This window comes from Sciurus carolinensis, chromosome 7, assembly GCF_902686445.1.
Source record: "Sciurus carolinensis chromosome 7, mSciCar1.2, whole genome shotgun sequence".
Classification (NCBI taxonomy): Eukaryota; Metazoa; Chordata; class Mammalia; order Rodentia; family Sciuridae; genus Sciurus; species Sciurus carolinensis.
Genome location: NC_062219.1, coordinates 128,839,881 through 128,848,523, shown reverse-complemented (window position 1 = coordinate 128,848,523; position 8,643 = coordinate 128,839,881). Strand labels below are relative to the sequence as shown.

The 8,643-nt window shown below is 38.0% G+C and overlaps 1 pseudogene; it reads left to right on the top strand.

Annotated features, from left to right (window-relative positions):
- The first annotated feature begins 5,358 nt into the window (after positions 1-5,358).
- LOC124989744 (non-histone chromosomal protein HMG-17-like) lies at positions 5,359-5,631 on the top strand (annotated as a pseudogene).
- The last annotated feature ends 3,012 nt before the right edge of the window (positions 5,632-8,643 follow it).

Sequence of the window (8,643 nt, the reverse complement as noted above, 5' to 3'; positions counted from 1 at the left end):
TCCACTTAAACCCTCTCTAAGTAGAGGTCCAGACATCTCAGCTATCAACATAAAAAGTCATGTTATATACATCCTGAAGATATTATGTGTGAAAAAATTAAGGTGTGCATACCAACCTTGGAAGTGTTTATGGCACATAATGAACACTCTATAAATGTTGGCTTCTAGAATGTGACTTCAAAGATAAGTCATTCTTTTACTAACAAGTCAACCCAGTTACTTCCTGAAAAGAGAGGATGGAAATTAGAAATTACCACTGGGTGCAGTGATGCATGCCTGTAATGCCAGCAACTTGGGAGACTGAGGCAGAATGATTACAAGTTCTAAGCCAGCCTAAGAAACTTAGCAAAATTCTAAGCAACTCAGAAAACCCTGTCTCTAAATAAAATTTTAAAAAGTGTTGGGGAAGTTGCTCAGGCTTAAGCACCCATGGTTTCAATTTCTGGTACAAAATAATTAGAAATTTCCAACATGGTAGAAATGGCAATATCCCTTTCAGAGAACTCTGCCCAATGGAATAATCTGATATACCTGTACATGCCACTTTTTTTTTAAATCCTTAAACAAGAATAATTGGCTTATGTTCAATTATTCCAAAATAATTCCTGGATCATAGTTCATTTGTTTCTTTTCAATGCTTACAGAGTAGTGAATAGAATTGCAATTAAAGTAGACTCATTTTTATTTCATTTTAAGTTTTTAATTAAAAGACAAGTATCTAGTCCAATTCTGAAAGATGGGCTATAAGATGTTATCTATTACAAAATGAAAGGTGACATTCCTTCAGATTTAAGAAGCCCATGCCTGAAATTTATGCTGGAAAATTTGGTGCATGTTCTGCTAGGACAATATTTCTTGTAGAGTGTATGCATTTAATTAAATATCATCCATGTGAATGACATGGTATTCTAAAATCTTTCCAGCCACATAGCAAAAAGGAATTATCATCTGAAAATCAAGCATATTAGGATAATTTATTTTATGGCTAGTGGTTCTATAATGTAAGATTCAAAGGGGAAGCAAAAATGTTAAGCACTCAGAAACACTGGATACCATTTAAGAATTCAGACCTGAGGCAGTATTTAGTTAAAACATTTGAAATATGGGTTTTCTGAATCAAAATTCTATAGCATTCTTATAAAAGGGTAGCTGTAATAAGATTAATGGACCTTGTATTTTAAGTTGTAATATATTTCTGGTTAAGTAATTTGTACTGCAATGTTCTTATTGGTTTGTAAAGTTCTTGTGTAAAATATGACCTTGTTTTCCTCTTCTCAGTCTCAATAAAGACAAATCAGTAAGAAAAAGGGGATCAAGAAGAAAAAAGCTGAGGTTTTAAAAAGTAATGACAAAATAGGGCCCACCTAACCCTCATGCTGAGGTCGGATGCCATCGGGCGCAGAGAGCTGGCCTGCCTGACCCCTAAGCTGAGGTCAGACGCCATCACTGAGCCTGCCTGCCTGCCCCCCTACTGCTGAGGGACACTGCACTTGCTCTGTGCTGACTCAGCGCACCCTAGCTGGGGCTACCCAGCTTCTTTGAAGGCTGGTGCAGGCATTTTGAATTATTCCTGAGGGCATGGCCATCATCATCGGAAAGGCGGCTCCCTTCCTGAGACACCTACAGGAGACTGGAGCCCCTTTGACAGGACTCAGGGTTCAATAAGAGGAGGTATTGAGAGACTTGGAACCAACTCAGAGCAGTTGGGTGAGTCTGTGCCAATGGGTGAGGCTCTCTGGATGGGTTAGTAGTCCTGGAATGCAGGGAACTTTGTGGAGTAGAGTTTCCCAGTGAGACTCCCCCGCTGGAGCTGTGAACCAGGAGCATTGTAGAGGAGGACAGCCCAGCAAGAGGCTTTGGCACAGAGTGAGGGTCCCAGGCCTGGGCAGTAGGTCCAGTCCTCAGGGAACATCATAGAGGAGGGCCGCTCAGTGAGAGAGTCCCTCGCAGGGCCAGGATCCCCAGACCAGGTGGTAGTTCAGGGCCCCAGGAAATGTCACAGTGAAGAGTTGCCCAACAAGAGTCTCAAATGCAGGTGGAGGCTCCCTGGCCAAGGAGGTAGGTGCAGATCCCTGGGAAGGTCACAGAGGAGGGTTGCCCAGCCCAGGTGGTAGTTCTGGACCAAAGAGAACTTCTTGGAGGAGAGCTGCCCAGCGAGATGTCCCCACTGGGTAAGTCCTCCCCACTGGGTAAGGCTTTCCCACCAGGGTGGTAGAAGCAGAGACACAGGTCCAGACCAGCCATGCCTCAGCCCATAGTCTAGCCCCCCTTTTGACTGACCATCAGTCAACAAGTGGAGGTGCCTCTTCCCCAGATCTGAAGAATGAAATGGAAAATCAAGTACAAGAGGCTTATAGGACTCTAAATATACAAAATTACAATAGACCCACACCAAAACACATTGTAATGAAAAATACCTGACATACAAAATAAAGACAGAATTTTAAAGGCTGTGAGAGAAAAGAATCAAATTATATTCAGAGGGAAACCAATATGGATATCAGCAGATTTTTCAATCCAGACCCTTAAAGCTAGAAGGGCCTGGAACAACGTTTTTCAAGCCCTGAAAGAAAATGGATGCCAACAAGAATCTTATACTTAGCAAAACTTACCTTCAGATTTGACGATGAAATAAAATCATTCCATGATAAACAAAAGCTAAAAGAATTTACAAAAAGAAAGCTGGCACTACAGAATATTCTCAACAAAACATTCCATGAGGAAGAGAAAAAATACGAGGTAAATGAGCAAAAGGAGGAACTAGCCTAAAGGAACAGCCAAATAAAGGACAAACCAAGTCGTGCCAACAAACAAAAATATGTCAAAAGACCAAGAATACAAATCATATCTCAATAATAACCCTGAATGTAAATGGCCTGAACTCATCAATCAAAAGACATAGACCGGCAGATTGGATTAAAAAGAAAGACCCAAAAATATGCTGCCTGCAAGAGACTAATCTTATAGAAAGAGATACCCACAGACTAAAGGTGAAAGGATGGGAAAAAACATACCACGCACATGGACAAAGCAAAAAAGCTGGAGTATCCATCCTCATATCAGATAATGTGGACTTCAAGTCAAAGTAGTCAGAAGAGATAAAGAAGGACATTTCATACTGCTTAAGGGGAAGCAAAAATCAGCAAGACATAGCAATCATAAACATCTATGCCCCAAACAGTGTTTCATCCATGTATGTCAAACAAATCCTTCTCAATTCCAGAAATCAAATAGACTACAACAGAGTAATACTAGGTGATTTTAACACACCTCTCTCACCACTGCACAGATCCTCCAAACAAAAATTGAACAATAACACAATCAATAATTTAGATTTAACAAAACATCCAACAAAGAGCAGATACACTTTCTTCTCAGCAGCACATGGATCCTTCTCTAAAATAGACCATATTCTATGCCACGAAGCTAATGTCAGCAAGTACAAGAAGATAGAGATAGTGCTTTGTATTCATTCCATCAGATCATAATGTATTGAATTTAGAAATAAATGACAGAGTAAAAAACAGAAATCACTCCAACACCTGGAGATTAAATAATATGCTATTGTATGATGAATGGATAACAGAAGACATCAGGAGGGAAATAAAAAAATTCTTAGAGGTAAATTAGAACAAAGAAACATCATATCAAAATCTCTGGGACACTATGAAAACAGTAATTAGATGAAAATTTATTTCATGGAGTGCATTCAATAAAAGAAGAAAAAAATCAACAAATTAGTGTCCTAATACTACAGCTCAAAGTCCTAGAAAAAGAAGAACAGAGCAACACCAAAAGTAGTAGAAGACAAGAAATAGTTAAAATCAGAGCTGAAATCAACGAAATTGAAACAAAAGAAACAATACAAAAAATTGACAAAATAAATAGTTGGTTCTTCGAAAAAATAAACAAAATTGATAAACCCTTAGCCACACTAACAAAGAGAAGGAGAGAGAAAACCCAAATTACTAAAATTCAGGATGAACAAGGAAATATCACGACAGACACGACTGAAATACAAAACATAATTAGAAGCTATTTTGAAAATTTATACTCCAACAAAATAGAAAATCTCGAAGACATCAACAGGTTTCTAGAGACATAAGAATTACCTAAACTGAACCAGGACGACATACACAAGTTAAATAGATCAGCTTGAAGTAATGAAATAGTAGAAGTCATCAAAAGTCCACCAACAAAGAAAAGTCCAGGACCAGATTGGCTCTCAGCCAAGTTCTACAAAACCTTTAAAGAAGAGCTCATTCCAATACTTCTCAAAGTATTTCATGAAATACAAAGTATTTCATGAAGAGGAGGGGACAATCCCAAACTCATTCTATGAAGCCAATATCACCCTGATACCTAAACCAGACAGAGACACATTGAGGAAACAAAATTTCACACCAATATCCTTAATGAACATTGATGCAAAAATTCTCAACAAAATTTTAGCAAATCGCATACAAAAATATATTAAAGAGATAGTGCACCATGATCAAGTGGGTTTTATCCGAGGGATGCAAGGGTGGTTCAACATCCAGAAATCAATAAATGTAATTCACCATATCAATAGACTTAAAGTCAAGAATCACATGATTATTTCAATAGATGCAGAAAAAGCATTTGATAAAATTCAGCATCCCTTCATGCTCAAAACACTAGAAAAAATAGGGATAGTGGAAACATTACTTAACATTGTAAAGGCCATCTATGCTAAGCCCATGGCCAATATCATTCTAAATGGTGAAAAACTGAAAGCATTCCCCCTAAAAACTGGAACAAGGCAGGGATGCCCTCTTTCACCACTTCTATTCAACATTGTCCTTTAAACTCTAGCCAGAGCAATCAGACAGACCAAGGGAATTAAAGGGATATGAATAGGAAAAGAAGAACTCAAACTATCCCTATTTGCTAATGACATGATTATATATCTAGAGGAACCCAGAAATTCCACCAGAAAACTTTTAGAACTCATAAGTGAATTCAGTAAAGTAGCAGGATATAAGATTAATGCTCATAAATCCAATGCACTTTTATACATAATTGACGAATCTTCAGAAAGAGAAGCTAAGAAAACTATCCCATTCACAATAGCCTCAAAAAAAAAAAATACTTGGGAATCAATCTAACAAAAGAGGTGAAAGACCTCTACAAGGAGAACTACAGAACACTAAAGAAAGAAATTAAAGAAAACCTTAGAAGATGGAAAGATCTCCTATGTTCTTAGAAAGGCAGAACTAATATTATCAAAATGGCCATACTGGAAGAAGAAGAGGCTAGAATGACCCCCAGACTGACCAAAGCCACGCGCCACTGCATCCCCATGTCCAGCGTCTGCGTCCCACCGCCATCGCCACCATGCCCAAGAGAAAGGCTGAAGGGGATGCTAAAGGAGATAAAGCCAAGGTGAAGGACAAACCACAGAGAAGATCAGCAATGTTGTCTGCTAAACCTGCTCTTCCAAAGCCAGAGCCCAAACCTAAAAAGGCCCCTGCAAAGAAGGGAGAGAAGGGACCCAAAGGAAAAAAGGGGAAAGCCGACACTGGCAACGATGGGAATAACCCTGAAGAAAATTGAGATGCCAAAACAGACCAGGCACAGAAAACTAAAGGTGCTGGAGATGCCAAGTGAAGTGTGAGCATTTTTGATAACTGTGTACTTTTGGTGACTGTACAATTTGAAGTACTATTTTTTAAAAAATGCAGAATTATGTTTTTCTTTTTTTTTCCTTTTTTTTTTTTTTTTCTCTTAAGCTATGTTGTTAGCACACAGAACATTTCATTATTGTTTTCAGGGGAAGGAGCATATGTCACTAGTAGAATGTCTCCAAAGTTGGATTGCTGTGGGGCAAAACATCTTCCCCTGCTAGTTTTGAGAGACTTCCTCTTGGCTCCCAAGAGGAGGGATTCCCTAATGTTGGCACACATAGCCACCTTGGCACAAACGCCTTGTGGTATGGAAAAACTCAAATTCATCTTATGTCCTCTTCTCCCTCTCTGCCACCGGCATAGACTTAACTCCCCTACACTTAGACCTGTTGGGACCTGTCTCCCAACAATTGGTTTTACCAGTGTGTTGGTAATCTGGACTTCCCAGTGACATCATTGAGATATTGTCCCTCAGAAGAGCAACAGTTCCTTTTCTAGATTGTGGATCTACAGATCAATAATTTTTGCCATTTTCATTTTATTTCCTGAAAGTCAGGGTCAACTTGTGAAAAGTTGTTAAACAACAGGCTAAATCTGAAGCATCAACCCTCACTCTAAACTTTCCCTATTCAGAGCATAAAATGAAGATTTCACTGGGTTTTATAGTGGCTTTCTGATTTTGGTAGTCCATCAAAGAAGGGAATTTGAAAGTTGTTGTATACTGTTAATGACTGTCTGCCCATGTCCTGCCTGAAATAACATGATTGTTTATGAAAAGTATCTTTAATAAAGCTGGATACAGTTTGGTTAGGAATAAAAAAATGGCCATACTACCAAAAGTGCTATCCCAGATTCAATGCAATTCCAATTAAAATCCCAATGACATATCTCACAGAAATAGAGCAAGCAATCATGAAATTTATCTGGAAGAATAAGAAACCTAGAATAGCTAAAGCGATCCTTAGCAGGAAGAGTGAAGCAGGGGGTATCACAATATCAGAACTTCAACTATACTACAAAGCAATAGTAACAAAAACAGCATGGTATTGGCACCAAAATAGACAGGTAGATCAATGGTACAGAATAGAGGACATGGACACAAACCCAAATAAATACAATTTTCTCATACTAGACAAAGGTTCCAACAATATGCAATGGAGAAAAGATAGCCTCTTCAACAAATGGTGCTGGGAAAACTGGAAAACTATGTGCAACAGAATGAAACTAAACCCCTATCTCACCCTGCACAAAAATCAACTCACAATGGATCAAGGACCTTGAAATCAGACCAGAGACCCTGCAGATTATAGAAGAAAAAGTAGGTCCAAATCTTCAACATGTCAGCTTAGGATCAGACTTTCTTTACAGGACTCCCATAGCACAAGAAATAAAAGCAAGAATCAATAACTGGGACAGATTCAAACTAAATAGCTTTCTCTCAGCAAAGGAAACTATCAGCAGTGCAAAGAGAGAACCTACAGAGTGAGAGAAAATCTTTGCCACTCATACTTCAGATAGAGCACTAATTTCTAGAATCTATATCAAAAAACTCTACACCAAGAATACAAATAACCCAATCAACAAATGGGCTAAGGATATGAAGAGACACTTCACTGAAGAAGATCTACAAGGAATCAACAGATATATGAAAAAACGTTCAACGTCTTTAGTAATAAGAGAAATGCAAATCAAAACTACCCTAAGATTCCATCTCACCCCAATTAGAATGGCGATTATCAAGAATACTAGCAACAATAGGTATTGGAGAGGATGTGGGGAAAAAGGTACACTCATACATTCCTGGTGGGGCTGCAAATTACTGCAGCCACTCTGGAAAGAAGTGTGGAGATTCCTCAGAAAACTTGGAATGGAACCACCATTTGACCCAGCTATCCCACTCCTTGGTCTATACCCAAAGTACTTAAAATCAGCATACTACAGAGATCCAGCCACAACAATGTTCATAGCTGCTCAATTCACAAAAGCCAGATTGTAGAACCAACCTAGATGCCCTTCAATTGATGAATGGATAAAGAAACTGTGGTGTATATATATATACAATGGAATATTACTCTGCCATAAAAAATAGTAAAATTATGGCATTTGCAGGCAAATGGATGAAATTGGAGACTATCATGCTAAGTGAGATAAGCCAATCTCAAAAAACCAAAGGATGAATGATCTCTCTGATAAGTGGATGATAACACATAATGGGGGTTGGAGGGGGGCAAGAATGGAGGAAGGAGGGACTCTATAGAAGGATAAGAGGGGTGGGGGGAAGAAAAAAATAACAGAATGAATAAAAAACTATTACCCTAGGTAAATGTATGATTACACAAATGGTATGCCTCTACATCATGTACAAACAGAGAAACAAGATGTATCCCATTTGTTTTCAATAAAAATGAATTAAAAAAACTTATAGTAACATGTTTTAATCACATCTATTCAGAGCATTAGATAAAATTATGTTCAGTATTACTTTAAAAAATCTAACAATGCAATGTAAACATTTGAAAAAAACCAGATGAGAATAAGTGCCGTGCCTATTTCCCACCACTCCAACACTTGACACGATTCTGTTGGAGTAGAGGACTCAACATTTGACATGGTTTTCTTGTAGTAGAGGACTCAACATTTGACACGGTTCATTCTCCCTCTCGGGGCCATAGGCATGGCATGTCTCCATATGTAGTTGCTTTTTAATATTAATAATCAATGTATCATTAGAAACTTATTGGAAAAACATTGGGAACGTTTTACTGTATTGGGACACAAAATAGTACACAATAAAAATTTAGTAGTAATACACAGATATAATATGTGAAAATAAACAATTATATCTATGCTTAAGTTAAAAGGAGCCTGTGATTACTTTAGTATAATAATTTCTAAATATAGATGGATAAAGAGGCATTCCTCTGAGTTTGGATGCAGTGTATAGCCTTTGTTGCTTTCCTAGGTTTAATAATTGATTCTATAGATACTTTACATA